This window comes from Erythrolamprus reginae, chromosome 1 (genome assembly GCF_031021105.1).
Source record: "Erythrolamprus reginae isolate rEryReg1 chromosome 1, rEryReg1.hap1, whole genome shotgun sequence".
NCBI classification, from domain to species: domain Eukaryota; kingdom Metazoa; phylum Chordata; class Lepidosauria; order Squamata; family Dipsadidae; genus Erythrolamprus; species Erythrolamprus reginae.
In genome coordinates this window covers 71,407,932-71,423,406 of record NC_091950.1, presented here as the reverse complement: position 1 = coordinate 71,423,406, position 15,475 = coordinate 71,407,932, and positions in this window count along the sequence as shown.

Below are 15,475 nucleotides of genomic sequence, written 5' to 3'. Positions count from 1 at the left end.
GCAGGAAGCTGGCCGGGTCTTCGTGCCACTCTCAAATTTCCTGGAAAGTTTTTCCGGGCTCAAGTTCTTAAGTAAAAAATGGCTCTTAAGTAGAGGCAAAAAAGTCTTGAACACCTGGTTCTTATCTAGAAAAGTTCTTAAGTAGAGGAGTTCTTAGGTAGAGGTACCACTGTACTCTAATTGTATGTTCCCATTGACAATGGTGCAGAGTGGAGCCGAGGTAGAGAGTCATGTTTTGCATATGTAAGTTGTGGAGAACTTTGGAAAGTGTCCCTGCAACCAAGACAGGAATCGCAATAGCAATTGCAAGGGCTGTTTTCAGCCCCTTCTAAGTTTACAGGGTCAGCATATTGCCCCCAACAATCTGGGTCCTCATTTTACCCACCTTAGAAGGATGGAAGCTGAGCCAAACTTCAGCCTGATGAGATTCGAACTGCCAAATTTCAGGCAGTGGCAGTCAGCAGAAGTAGCCTGTAGTACTGTACTCTAACCACTTGTGGCTCTTGTGAATTCCCTTTGAGTTTTATAGAGCTTGCTTCTCAATTTCCATGAGTTTTCAAGAAATAAGAACCTTGTGCTGCCATTTTTTAATTAATAATCAACTAAACAATGTCGGTTGGCAGGCCCCAGGGGAAGAGCCTTCTCTGTGGCGGCCCCGACTCTCTGGAACCAGCTCCCCCCAGAGATTAGAACTGCCCCTACCCTCCTCGCCTTTCGCAAACTCTTCAAAACCCACCTTTGTCGTCAGGCGTGGGGGAATTGAGATATCTCCCCCGGGCCTATATAATTTATGTATGGTATGTTTGTAGGTATATCTGCTTGAAATGGGGTTTCTTAACTATTTTAAATTTTAAATTGTAAATTATTACATTTGTCATGAACTGTTTTATTGTGTTGTGAGCCGCCCTGAGTCTACGGAAAGGGGCGGCATACAAATCTAATAAATAAATAAATAAATAAATAAATAAAATAAAATAATAATCTGAAAAGGATCCATATGATCTCAAAAAAGGACAAAAGACCCACATATATCCCCACTAAGACACATACAATAAGGCAGAATATACCTTGCCATCTATATCCAACTGACTATAACCTAACATTTTAAAACTGTTGTTGAATTACAGGTAATCCATATTTAGCTTCAGCTTTCCTTTTTGTTACAGCTGCAGATATCATAAATGCCATTATCATAACTGATCAAAGTCTTTTTTTAATCACCATTATATCTGTGGACATGACTAAAAAAGGCTGTCACTAAATGAAAAATATATGTGTATATAGGACACTGGTCAGTGCTTAGATATATCTACTTAGCATATCTAAACAGACGGGAAGTTGAACAACTATCCTTGTGGTGTGACCAGAACAATCTAGAACTGAACACACTCAAAATCTACCAGAAATGGTGGTAGACTTTAAGAGAAACCCTTCCACCCTTCCACCTCTCACAATACTAGACAACACAGTATCAACAGTAGAGACCTTCAAATTTCTAGGTTCTATCATATCTCAAGACCTAAAATGGTCACCTAATATCAAAAACATCATCAAAAAAGCACAACAAAGAATGTTCTTTCTGCGCCAGCTCAGGAAGCTCAAACCCAACAGGACCGACACAAACTTCAGAGGACAATCAGAACTGCAGAAAAAACAATTGCTGCCATTGAGGACCTGTATACTGCACGAGTCAAAAAGAGGACAGGGAAAATATTTACTGACCCCTCACATCCTGGACACAAATTGTTTCAACTCCTACCCTCAAAACGTCGCTACAGAGCACTGCACACCAAGACAACTAGACACAAGAATAGTTTTTTTCCGAACGCCATCACTCTACTAAACAAATAATTCCCTCAACACTGTCAGACTTTCTACTAAATCTGCACTTCTATTCTACTAGTTTTTCTCATCATTCCTATCACCCATTTCCTCCCATGTTTACTGTGTGACTGTAACTTGTTGCTTATATCCTAAGATTTTTATTAATATTGCTTCCTCATTGCTTATTTGACCCCTATGACAATCATTAAGTGTTGTACCACATGATTCTTGACAATAGTATATTTTAGTTTATGTACGCTGAGAGCATATGCACCAAGACAAATTCCTTGTGTGTCCAATCACACTTGGCCAATAAAAAAATCTATTCTATTCTATTCTATTCTATTCTAAACCTGATATGTCACACAAATTTAGCCAAGACCATCTCCTTATCTCTTTTTCATATGCACAGCACCTGCTGGAATATGTGAGCCATATATGTGTGGCCTCATTTAACATTATTTTGCAATAATGATCCAAAGTTCCATGTTCATCACTACTAAATTTATACAAAGGTTCAATGCTCTCTGATGTAGATGTGCCAAACAGTTTACAGGGAAGCACAATATTAAGTTGATCTTGCAATTTACTTCATAATGAACTGGTAGCTTCTTCACTCAGTTTCAAAGTAAACCTCTTGGTTTATTACGGCTGAAATTCCTATATAAATATATGAATAAAAACCTTCAAAAGAGCTATTCTGAGTTTGCCAAGAAAGGATATTATTTCTTAAGGCCTGTTGACTATTTGAGCACATTGATGCTAAGGTTAAAACTCTACTCAGGCCTTAAGGTTTTACAAAACAAAGAAAAAGAAAACTGATAAACTGTCAGAGTAATTACTAAGAACATACAAGGATTATCCCAAGTAAACTGCAGACTGCAAAATAAGAATTGCATGTTAGCTAATTGTTAATTTAAGCAATTGCAATGGCTAATTAGTGTGGCACATATTGACTATTAGCATGATGCCCCAGCACCTGGTTTTCCCAATGAACCAATTTCTTCACTGCTCATGCAGGAGCCAAATGTGTAATTATTGGCCATCGCTGGGGCAATTTTTTCAGTGATTCTTTTGTGCGATGTGAATAAAGCATAATGACATATTTTATTAAAGGGCAAATAGCTGTTTGTTAATGGAAATGATTTGAAACCCAAGAAACTCAGAGCTAGGAATATGTTTTCAGTATCAGCATGAATTCAAACATATTCCCTTTTCACCATATAAAAGGAACACAGAAATCAAATCTAAACTTAATATAATATATTTAATGGTATGTGCAAACACAGCATTGATTAGCCGCTTCTAATGTATTTCAGTCCTGTGTCAGTCCTGCTTTTGGGGACTGCCAAATTTCCACTTTTCCAATTTTTAAAAGTCTTTTCTCAAGAATGAAGTAATAACAAAAAATAAGATTCATTCCATCCTAAAAGAGCTCTCCAAAATATTTTCTATGACATAAAACAATTTATAAATATAATATAAAGCATGTATCTTTATATTATGTTATATAAGGTGAGATAATTAACTCCTTGAAAAACATAGGTGACTATATATCTATAAGCAATATACAAATATCAGCTGTGAATTAAATTAGTCCTAAAGGCAGAAGTATAAACAAATAAATTGTCAGATAAGATTGTGAGAATTATCTATAGAATCTAGGCATCTAAGACCTAGATAGATACAAAACACTCATCTTAGAGTACTAAACTTCCGACCTTTTGGACAGCGGAACCTTGCCAGAAAATGCAAAAAGTATAAAAACATGTTTACATCCTGTATCAGAGATGAAGAAATGCTATTTTTTAGGCCAAGAATCATTCATAAAGGAAAAACAACTTGATGGATTAATCTAGAGAGTTCCGAGGAACTATGATGAAATTGGATGCAAGACAACCCCATATATGGACAAATAAGTGGACAGGAAGAAGGGGGTGTAACCAAGACATAAAATTCTATATAAGATAATTCTTGTAGTTAGGTACTTTACCTTCTGAGGTTCACGGGTATTCTTCCCGTGACTTCTCTAGGTCCCTGTATGATACTGTATGATCATGCCGGAATCTTTGTTTAAATTATGTTATGTGTGATATATGTTTCTATGTTATATATCTTGTTGTTAATAAAGATTTTTAGCTTTTATTCTCTTGGTCTGGGGACTTTTTCTTACAAAGAGAATAACAGAATAATAGAGTTGTAAGAGACCTTCTATTCCAACATCCTGCTCAACCCAAAACTTCTGAAGGTGAACCGTTCTTGCCTTCAATCTTCGATCTTGCAATCTTTTACAATCTAAGAGAGATTATGGATCCAGTGGCAATAAATAAATGCCCTTAACTGATCAAATAAATACCCGTAACTCAGGGGTGAAAGTCAGCAGGTTCTGACAGGTTCTGGAGAAGCAGTAGCAGAAATTTTGAATAGTTTGAAGAACTGACCAATACTACCTCTGGCCGGCCCCAGAGTAGGGTGGGAATGGAGATTTTACAATATCCTTCCCCCAGAAATGGGGATGGAATCGGGATTTTGCAGTATGTTTCCCCTGCCATGCCCACCAAACCACGCCCAAAAAACCAATTTAAATTTCTTCCATGCCTTAACTCAGTGTTTCCCAACCTTGGCAACTTGAAGATATCTGGACTTCAACTCCCAGAATTCCCCAGCCAGCGGCGCTGGCAGCATTTATGCTTCTGGCAGCACCTATTCACCTAGCTACACAGCCTGAGGTGGGGGTGGGGGCAGATATCTTTAAGTTGCCAAGGCTGGGAAACACTGCCTTAACTGAATAGCAGTTGCGTAAATGCCACTACCTGGATATGTGTATTTTTTCATAAATACTGTATATGCTGATGGGATGTTGTTCAACCAAAACAATGACACTGTTGAGGCATGAATGCTGAAAGTCAAAATAAGTGTTAGAGGCAGTGAAAAGCTACCAAACCTTTTACTACCACACTGTGGGCGTGGCTTATGCAGGACGCCCTGCATTTTCTTTCAACATCTTTCAGTGCGAATTGGGTGCTTTGGGGTGGAGCTCCATTTTCGCTACCCCACTGTGTTCCCCCTCATCCAGGCAGTAGCCCACCCCTGGTTACAGGTACATGCTTTATTATAGCCAGCATCTCCTTAAATTAGAGCAGCTATTATTGCTAAAACGATTAGAAAAAACGTAGGCTTATATGAGTTGTCTCCTAATAACCTATCACAAGTTGAAATAACTTTATTGTAATTATTTTTAATCATTTTTTGCAGAGTGTAAACCAACTGTTTAAACCCAACATTCTTTTAAACTTGTACAGATTAACATATGTTATTTTTATTTTTAAGCTGCCTTTATTATTTTTGTACATAACTCAAGTCAGTGAACTTATATAATATATTTTGTCCTCCTATGTTTCCCACAACAACAACCCTGTGAGCTGAGGAGGCTGAGAGAGAGTCAGTGTCTGGCCCAAAGTCACCCAATTGGCTTTCATGCCTGAGCTAGTACTAGAACTCATATTCTCCAATTTCTAGATTGGTGCCTTATCCATGAGACTAAACTGACTTTATTTTATTTATTTATTTTATTTATTAGATTTGTATGCCGCCCCTCTCTGGAGACTCGGAGTGGTTCACAACACAAAACACGGTAAAAATCCAACAATAAAAAGCAATTTAAAACCCTTAGTATAAAAAACAATCATACATCTCAGACAAACCTTGTGTAAAACGGGAAACGGCCCGAGGGAATCAATTTCCCCATGCCTGACAGCAGAGGTGGGTTTCAAGGGGTTTGCGAAAGGCAAGGAGGGTGGGAGCAATCCTAATCTCCGGGGGGAGTTGATTCCAGATGGTTGGGTCCGCCACAGAGAAGGCTCTTCTCCTGGGTCCCAGACGACATTGTTTCGTCGACGGGACCCGGAGAAGGCAACTCTGTGGGACCTAACTGGTCGCTGGGATTCATGCGACAGAAGGTGGTCTCGGAGATATTCTGATCTTAATCTTTTCTTGTTGAAATCACCATAACTTTAATTTTGGAAAAAATATAACATTTGTTTTCTTTTATGTTGTTTCATTTCTTAAATATTAATTTTTTGTGCTCATTAAATTTTGCAGGGGACAGTTTGGATGTTAAGCCACTTATATTGTGAGCAAAAGGTCCAGTGCTTTCAAAAGACTGATTTTCTCTTAAGTTTCTTATTTTTTAATACTGATCTTTTTTCCTGAAGAGGCCTTATTTTGCTCACGTTTAATAAACCAAGTTAGGATTGGAAAAGGCCAACATAGACATATTGGAGATGCCAGAAGGAAAAAGAATTGATTCTGTTGGCAATCCCAGCTCATTGGATTATCAAGCCTAGAAGAGTTAGGTAGATAGATAACTTTCCATAATATCAGACAGATGTTCTTCAAAACCTCATTAACTGAACCTTCCAGTATTTGAAATTAAGATGTACCCTAATGTATAAGAAATTTTCTGGGTTGTGAACTTTGGGAAGTACAATCCTCCATGCATTTTCAATGACACATTTTTCATTTCTGTGGACTCACTTTTACATTCTGAGTGGCTAGACAAAAGCCAATCTTTCCCACCTTGTCACTTCAAGATGTATTGAGACTATAATTGCTTGAAACCCCAGCCAGAAAATAATTTCCAAGCCACCACGTTGTAGAAGATGGTTCAAGCAATTAATGGCTCTGTGTTCAAGAGATCAAGGGCACAAATATTTTGCATCAGATATATGTGCAGAGAATGTTTTTATAAAACTGTAAACTGCAGCTATTCCCATGCCATACAATAAACTCTAAAGAAAATGCTATCTGTGGTTTTGAAGGTTGCACATGAAAAAGCTGGTATAAATTTCACGTGGAAGTATTACACAAAAAAGTTAGATCAATATCTTGTTCTATTTCTACTTGCAGAGGACCCATGCCCCAAGAGTTTTTACAATTTCTCACAGAAATATGAGAGCTCCAATAGTACTTACCTAGCGGTATTTTGCACTTATTGGACTCTTGTACAGAAACATTCATAGTTGTTTGTAAAATATCATTATATTGATTCTTTGGAATCCATCAAGCTATTGTAAAGTGCTTGTTCCAACTATTAAAAAATTATTTACAAACATGAGGAAGAAACTCTGAATAGGTACTTTATTTTCTCTCCAAGGGTCTATAGATTCTCCAATGATGCAAGATACAGATATACATTCAGTATTCAAGTTCACTGTTTGACCCATTAAACTAGCATTGAAGAATAATTTGTGTGTTTTCCCAGTATGGCTGCATGCAGAATAGGGCTAATTTCCACAAGTTTGAATAAATTTATCCAGTTCAGTGAACCTGTTGTTAAGCTTAGCAAAACTCAGTAGGTGGTTTTAAAGTCCTGTAATTAGCCCATTACATAAAATCTGTACTTTATATTTTTGCACATTGGTTAATAAGTATAACATGCTTTATATAGATATATGTATAAATAACATTATATTAAATGATGCTACATAAAGGAATTAATGACCAAAGTAGTTAAATAAAATACTTGAAGGAGAACTTAAATTAGCCTGTTTAATTCCAAGTCATTGAACAGTAAAAGACCTACAGCCTTACTGTAACATTTCCAAATGACAATAATTGGCAGAGAAGTACTATTTTGACTTTCCTTTTTTTTCAAAGCAGTGGCTGAATTGTCTAACTTATATATCTAAATTTAACAATTAATAAAAATTTATCTTGACCTTCTGATAATTGCAGTGTATCATGTCATGAGTTCCTTCTACTTCTTTGCCTAAAACTTCTCTTTATCATTTATGTGTATATAATACTTGCTCCTATAGAGAAATCTTTAGATTTGTTCTCCAATAAGTATGCCTAGGATTCTAGCCATTTACCTTAATTAATCTTTAAAAACAAAAAGAGAGATAGCTCTAATTGTATTTATTAAACTTGGCAGATTTTACAAATCAGACATTATCATGCAGAAATTCATAATAGTGTATTAGAAATGCATTATGAGCACAGAGCGAAATAGCTTTGCAAAAACGTAGTTGAGAAAGTATACAATAGCACTGTTCCTAACAGACAGTAAGCAGCCGGTGAAGCTAGGAAAAATCACATCAGATACATGTACAATTAGCACAGTGGCCCCCCAAGGCTGTGTACTCTCACCACTTCTCTTCTCTCTATACACTAATGACTGCATCTCAAATTATCCATCTGTTAAACTACTGAAGTTTGCAGATGATACAACAGTGATCAGACTCATTCGAGACAATGATGAATCCACATACAGATGGGAGGTTGAACAATTATCCTTGTGTTGTAACCGAAACAATCTAGAACTGAACACACTCAAAACCATAGAAATGGTGGTAAACTTAAGGAGAAATCCTTCCATCCTTCCACCTCTCACAGTACTAGACAACACAGTATCAACAGTAGAGACCTCCAAATTTCTAGGTTCTATCATATCTCAAGACCTAAAATGGTCACCTAGTATTGAAAAAACATCATCATAAAAGGTAAATTGGATATTTATTTTATTTATTGGATTTGTATGCCACCTGAGACTCCGCAGACTCGGATAATTATGGTCTTTAAAAGTCTCATTTTAGGGAAGAGTGTCAAAAAAGTAGACACACAAGTAGACACACAAAAATGTTCTTTCTGAGCCAGCTCAGGAAGCTCAAACTGCCCAAGGAGCTGCTGATACAGTTCTACAGAGGAATCATTGAGTTTGTCATCTGCACCTCTATAACTGTCTGGTTTGGTTCTGCAACCCAACAAGACCAACACAGATTTCAGAGGATAATCAGAACTGCAGAAAAAACAATTGCTGCCAACCTGCCTTCCATTGAGGACCTGTACATTGCACGAGTCAAAAAGAGGGCGGGGAAAATATTTACTGACCCCTCACATCCTGGACACAAACTGTTTCAACTCCTACCCTCAAAACATCGCTACAAAGCACTGCACACCAAGACAACTAGACACAAGAACAGTCCTTTCCCGAACGCCATCACTCTACTAAACAAATAATTCCCTCAACACTGTCAAACGTTTTACTAAATCTGCACTTCTATTTCTACTAGTTTTTTCTCATCATTCCTATCATCCTTTTCCTCTCAGACTGTATGACTGTAACTTGTTGCTTGCATCCTAAGATTTCTATTAATATTGATTCTTTCCTCATTGTTTATTTGACCCCTATGACAATCATTAAGTATTGTATCATATGATTCTTGACAAATATATCTTTTTCTTTTATGTACACTGAGAGCATATGCCACAAGACAAATTCCTTGTGTGTCCAATCACACTTGGCCAATAAAGAATTCTATTCCATTCCATTCCATTCTATTCATATACTGTACTTGTTTATTCTAGAGTACTATATAGCTGGAATCATTCTACTTTTTTGACACTCTTCCCTAAAATGAGATTTTTAAAGACCATAATTATCCAATTTTCCTAATAGGATCTTTTTAAAAAGGAATGCATCAGTGACTCTTTAATAATTAGAAATACACCTTCACCAGAAGACCCTGACCATTTCCTTGATCCAGTTATTCTCTATTCTACTGGCCACCCAAATACTTTGCTCTCTTTAGTATCACAATGTTTATTTTATTTTATTTTATTTTATTTTATTTTATTATTTTATTATTTTATTTTATTATTTTATTTTATTTATTTTTATTTTATTTTATTTTATTTTATTTTATTTTATTTTATTTTATTTTATTATTTTATTTTATTTTATTTTATTTTATTTTATTTTATTTTATTTTATTTTATTTTATTTTATTTTATTTTATTTTATTTTATTTTATTTTATTTTATTTTATTTTATTTTATTTTATTTTATTTTATTTTATTTTATTTTATTTTATTTTATTTTATTTTATTTTATTTTATTTTATTTTATTTTATTTTATTTTATTTTATTTTATTTTATATTTTATTTTATTTTATTTTATTTTATTTTATTTTATTTTATTTTATTTTATTTTATTTTTTATTTGTCAAACATGGATAGGATAGTAGTAGTTTCTATAAATATAATATAAGTAAAAAGTAATGATAAAAGAGGACAATAGGGCAGTAGGACAGGAATGGTGGGCACAGTGTTGTGCTTAGTCATGCCCCTTACAGACCTCTTAGAAACAGGGAGAGGTCGACTATATATTTGTAGGATCGAATACAAATTCTTGTCTGTATGTCATCAAATTAATTTTTGGTCTTTCTCGAGCAGCATTCAGAGTGATGTTTTATCTCCTAAATGCCATGCTAATTCAGGGATCACCTTCAGATCTCTTGATAGAATTTGTACTCCTTCCTGGACCAAGTAAGCTCACTAGATAAAACTGACTCCAAACTGCTGGGAACTAGTTCAAGCACTTGTTGTTCGGATCCAGAAGCAGCTGATGTGGACAATACTGATTGCTCCTCACATCCAATGAGTTTTTAGCTGAGGACAAAACTCATTTGGACCAAAAAATATATATCTAACCATTGCAGTCATATTCCTTACCACCAGATTACTTAGCAGCTGCTCTGAGATCTAATGCACATTTACCTAGGTGAATTGGGCACAATTGGTTGCCATGGAAGCCATAACATTTTGAGTCTTATTAAACCTTTTCCTTAAGGCATGAAAAATAATGTCTTCCAGTGCAAATAAATAGAGGAACTCCAGTACCAGCCCAGGACAAGGTCCACAGCTCAAGAAGGAAACTGGGCAGTATATGAGTTGAGTCCCCATCAGTGAATGGCTGCAAATTTTTTTACTACCACTGTGGGTGTGGCTTGATGGTCATATGACCAGGTGGGAGTGATTTGACAATCATGTGACCGGGGCAGCTTAAAGGTCATGTGCCTGGGTGGGGGTGGCTTACCAACCAAGATAAATTTTCAGATTGGTGCTTGGACTCTTTTTCAGTTGATTAAGTCACATTATTTGAATAGCCACAAAAAGGATAAATGATAGACAGCATTATTTGTTGAGGAGCACAGTATCATTTTAGGGTTTTGTACTGAACCCACAAGGTTCAGAATGATAACAGATTAGGCAAGTAGCTCAATTTTCTTTAATTGCTATAAAAGTTCGGTTCTAGATAATGATTAAAATGATTAAAACATTTGAGGGTAAAAACATACAATTTAATAATTTCCTATTTTAAAAGTAATTAAGGATCATACTAAGGTACTAGAGAAGGAAGGACAATAAAAAAAACTATTAAGTATTCAATAAATAGTGCAGCTCATCACTGGTCCCTATCATGTCCTATAGCCCAATCTAATATGAGTCCAGGAAGGGGTACAAATAGTTCCCAACACAAAACTGCACAAAGGCCCTCTTAGGCATAACTGACACTCGCTCCTTGAGCACAAACCATGAATCGAGAAGGATCACCAGAGTGTGCCCTAGCTCTGCCTAGGACACAGGTGTCAATAGCAAGCAATGGCACTTAGACTTATACAGTGGTTCCTCAAGATACGAACCCCTCGTCTTACGAACAACTCAAGATACGAACCTGGGGTTCAGAAAAAATTTGCCTCTTCTTACGAACTTTTTTCGTGTTACAAACGCCAAACCCGAACTTCCAGGTTCGGCGTTTGGGACGCGTTTGGGACGCTGCTGGAAAGCCGCCCGGCTGTTTTAAAAGGTGACAGCTGGGCTGGGGGGCTTCCCAGCAACCTCCTGAACCCCGAACTTTTGCCGAACTTCTGGGTTCGGGGTTCGGGAGGTTGCTGGGGAGCCCCCCAGCCCGGCTGTCACCTTTTAAAACAGCCGGGCGGCTTTCCAGCAGCGTCCCGAAGCCGAACACCAAACCCGAACTTCTGCGTTCGGCATTCGGAGGCTGCTGGGAAGCCCCGCCGCCGGGCTGTCACCTTTTAAAACAGCCTGGGGGCTTCTCGGCGGCCTCCCGAACGCCGAACCCGGAAGCGTTTTTTTGCGGGGGGGGGGGTTTGGTTGCACGGATTAATTGACTTTACATTGTTTCCTATGGGAAACAATGTTTCGTCTTACGAACCTTTCGTCTTACGAACCTCCCCCTGGAACCAATTAGGTTCGTAAGACGAGGTATGACTGTATACTGTTTTACAGTGTTTTAGGACCCTCTCTAAGCAGTTTACAAAGTCAGCATATTGCGCCCAACAATTTGGGTACTCATTTTACCCACTTTGGAAGGATGGAAGGCTGAGTAAACCTCAAGCCTGGTGAAATTTGAACTGCCAGGTTGCAGGCAGCCAGCAGAAGTAAACTGCAGTATTGTACTCTAACAACTGTGCCACCGCAGCTTAAAATTGATCGTGCCACATGATGTATCGTGACATATTGCAACTTTTTGCCTTTGCAGAGCTGGCGTGGGCATGGTCTGTGTGTGACAGATCCAGCTCACGGGTCGTTAGTTTGACACCTCTAATCTAGGACAATGCTACCGTTTCCCCCCAAAACTAAGACCCTGCTTTATATTTTTTTTAATCCTAAAATAAGCACTTGGCCTTATTGCCATGCCCTCAAAAGCCTGATTGGGCTTATTATCAGGGGATGTCTTCTTTGGGGGGCGAAACAGGGTACACCATGCAGTAAGAAGGTAGAACTAAAGAAGTTTTTGGATGAGAAGCAAAACATTTTCCAAGGCAAAGGTCCAGTTACTTTTTGAAGAAGAGCACTTTTGAGACTCTCATTATGTCAAAATAAACTTTCAGAAAACTAAAGGAAAAAGGATGAAATCCTTATTAGATCATACATTTATTTATTTATTTATTTATTTATTTATTTATTTATTTATTTATTTATTTATTTATTTATTTATTTATTTATTTATTTATTTATTTATTTATTTATTTATTTATTTATTTATTTATTTATTTATTTATTTATTTATTAGATTTGTATGCCGCCCCTCTCCGAAGACATTAAAGGAAAAAAAACATAACTGCCCATTAAACATGCTGAATTAGTTATAAATCCTGGCAAGCCAGGTTTAAATCCTAGAAAAGATTTGGTTTGACAACCCATAAACTGCATTCTCACAGAACAAACCCATTTTCATCTGTACTCTTCCTTCCAGGTATACAAAAAATGTCAGTAAGGAGCCACAGGGTCACCTAAGTCAGCCTGTGAGTAAAATTAAAGTAGTCCAATGTCTAAACATTTAACCACAAAGAGGAAATCTTCAAAATCCACCCGTACCGCTTTCTGTGGCAAACAGTGCTCAACCCTCCATTATTCATATATCTCCAAGTAATTTATAGCCTCCATACAAAATCTAATTTCCACAAAGAAATTACTATTTCTACACATTTGTTCACCGCCTCCCCTTCCCTCACTAAAATGCTGGCTAATTGCTGCAATGGCTATTATAAAGCATAATTTTCGCTTAGTAGTAGAAAAGGGAAGGGAATGAAGAGGACGTTTTCTGGTTTTGTTCCGTGGCAGAGTCTCTATTCAGGCCTGCCTGAATGCGCAGCGTTTCAGTGCAGCATTTATTATGCCGAGAGGTCAAGTATTACACAGCATCTTGTATGACGCTTTGCATGCTAAGCATTTCACTTCACAAATTGACCCTTCGGTGTACTTACCACATAATGCTTTAAAAACCCTGCTAAAACGCAGGACAATTAGCAATACTTTGCCTCTCACCGAACAATGGGGACACCGATGTAGGTGATTGCATTTACAGTGCTCGCTTTCTTCCCCCAAACATTTTTGACACATTAAGGTACTTTGGAATTGTGCTGCCTTGAATGGCTTTTTCCAGCACGGTGGAGATGGGAAGCGGGGGGGGGGGATCACAGGTTGCAGTTTGAGATAAAATGGATAAGAATTTCAGGCACAGACCTCTGAAGCACCAATTATGATATTATCTCATAAAAAGCTGTAATATCCATTCTCAGCTTCACACAACAGCTGATACCAAATAGGGTGTGATTTCAAAAAAAAAAAAAAAGGGTGCGTGCAGCTTGAACTCTTGAGACTGCTATATTTAATTAGAAGTTCCCAGAGAAAGGCAGGAGGGAGAATGCCTTCTTTAGAAGCATGTGGCCTGGGCAGCCTACCTAACTTCAAGGAAAACAGGCCACCGATGCCTGGGGTAATAACTGGTTCTTAACAATTGCCTTCTTGGGGGAAAAAAGATGACATGACTAAATCCAGTTGGGAAGTTTGTGTTGAATCCTATGTAAATAGTTTGTTCCATGAGAAACGCTGTCTGAGCTGAAACAGGAAGTCGCGCCTGATTGGCTCAGACGCTGGCTGCTCTTGTTTGGCGGGAGCCGCAAATATATAAAAGAGCGGCTACTCTCCAGGTTAAGCCAGACGTGTTCCCACTGATTGTCACTTCCCTTTTAAGAGCTGAATAAAGGAACCGTCTTTACTTAAGCCTTTGTCTCTGGACTTTTCACTGGCGACGACGGACGGAAGAACCACGCGTGCAAAATGAACAACCTTCAAATCGGCCAGGCTCCTGAGTTCTTCGATCCGGAGAAATCCTCCTGGGACGCCTACATGGCCAAGTTCGAGATCTTCCTCGAAGCTGCTGGAATAAGGGACGCCGCCGCCGAACGAAAGCGGGCAATCATCCTGAATTACTGCGGCCCAGAAATATTCGATCTCGCCCAGACTCTCACCGATCCGCTTCCAGCCAAATCCGTCGCTTGGGACGTCCTGCAAACCAAGCTCGCGAGCCATTTCAAGCCTACGAAACCAGCCGTCGTTTTCCGGCACCAGTTTTCGAGAATGGCCCAGCTCGAATCCGAATCCATTAATCAGTTCGCTACGCGTCTTCGAACGGTGCTTTCAAAATGTAAGTTTGATAGCCCGGAAGCTCGCCTCACTGATGCCCTAATCTTCGGCATGAGAAATGCCATGGTCCGAAACAAGCTCCTCACTGAAGACGAGCCGTCTCTCCAGGCAGTAATCAAGCTGGCACAAACCGCAGAGGTCGCCGACGCTGCTGCCAAGGAGCTGAAGGAGCACGACAAGCGGGAAGTCATCGCCAAGATCGACTCCACGTTTTCCCACGCAGAGGCCCCAGACGACCTCAGCCCACCAGCCCTCAACAAGGACAGCTGTTTTCTGCTGCAACAGGACCAGCCGAGACAACCAAGATACCCTCACCCCGTCGCCCCCTGCTCCGGCTGCCGAGGAAACCATCCGCGCCAACGCTGCCCCTTCCGGGACGCCATTTGCCACCGCTGCAACCGACGCGGCCATATCGCCGAAGCCTGCAGAGCACCCGTGCCTGAGGAATCTTTCTCCACTCCTCGTCCTCCTCAGTTCCAGACCCAAACACCTCAACTGCGCGAAAACCGGTTTCCTCGGTTTTCCGGCCGCAAGAACTACTCAACCGCTAACCGCGACTACTCAAGAGGTAACAATCAATTTTCCGTAAATAGCACGGCAACAAAAAATGGGGGCAAGATTGTAATCTCGCTGCTCCTAAACAACAAGCCATGCTCTATGGAACTTGATACGGGGTCTAAATACACCATTATGCCGTGGGAAAAGCTTATAATGTACATGCCTAGCCTCTCAAAGTCTGACCTTTTACAAACCTCATTGGTAATTAGAGATTTTCAAGGGGGAATAATACCTGTTCTAGGCCAAGTGAATGTACCTATTATGTTTAAGACTGTTAAATGTACCCTTCCTATGATT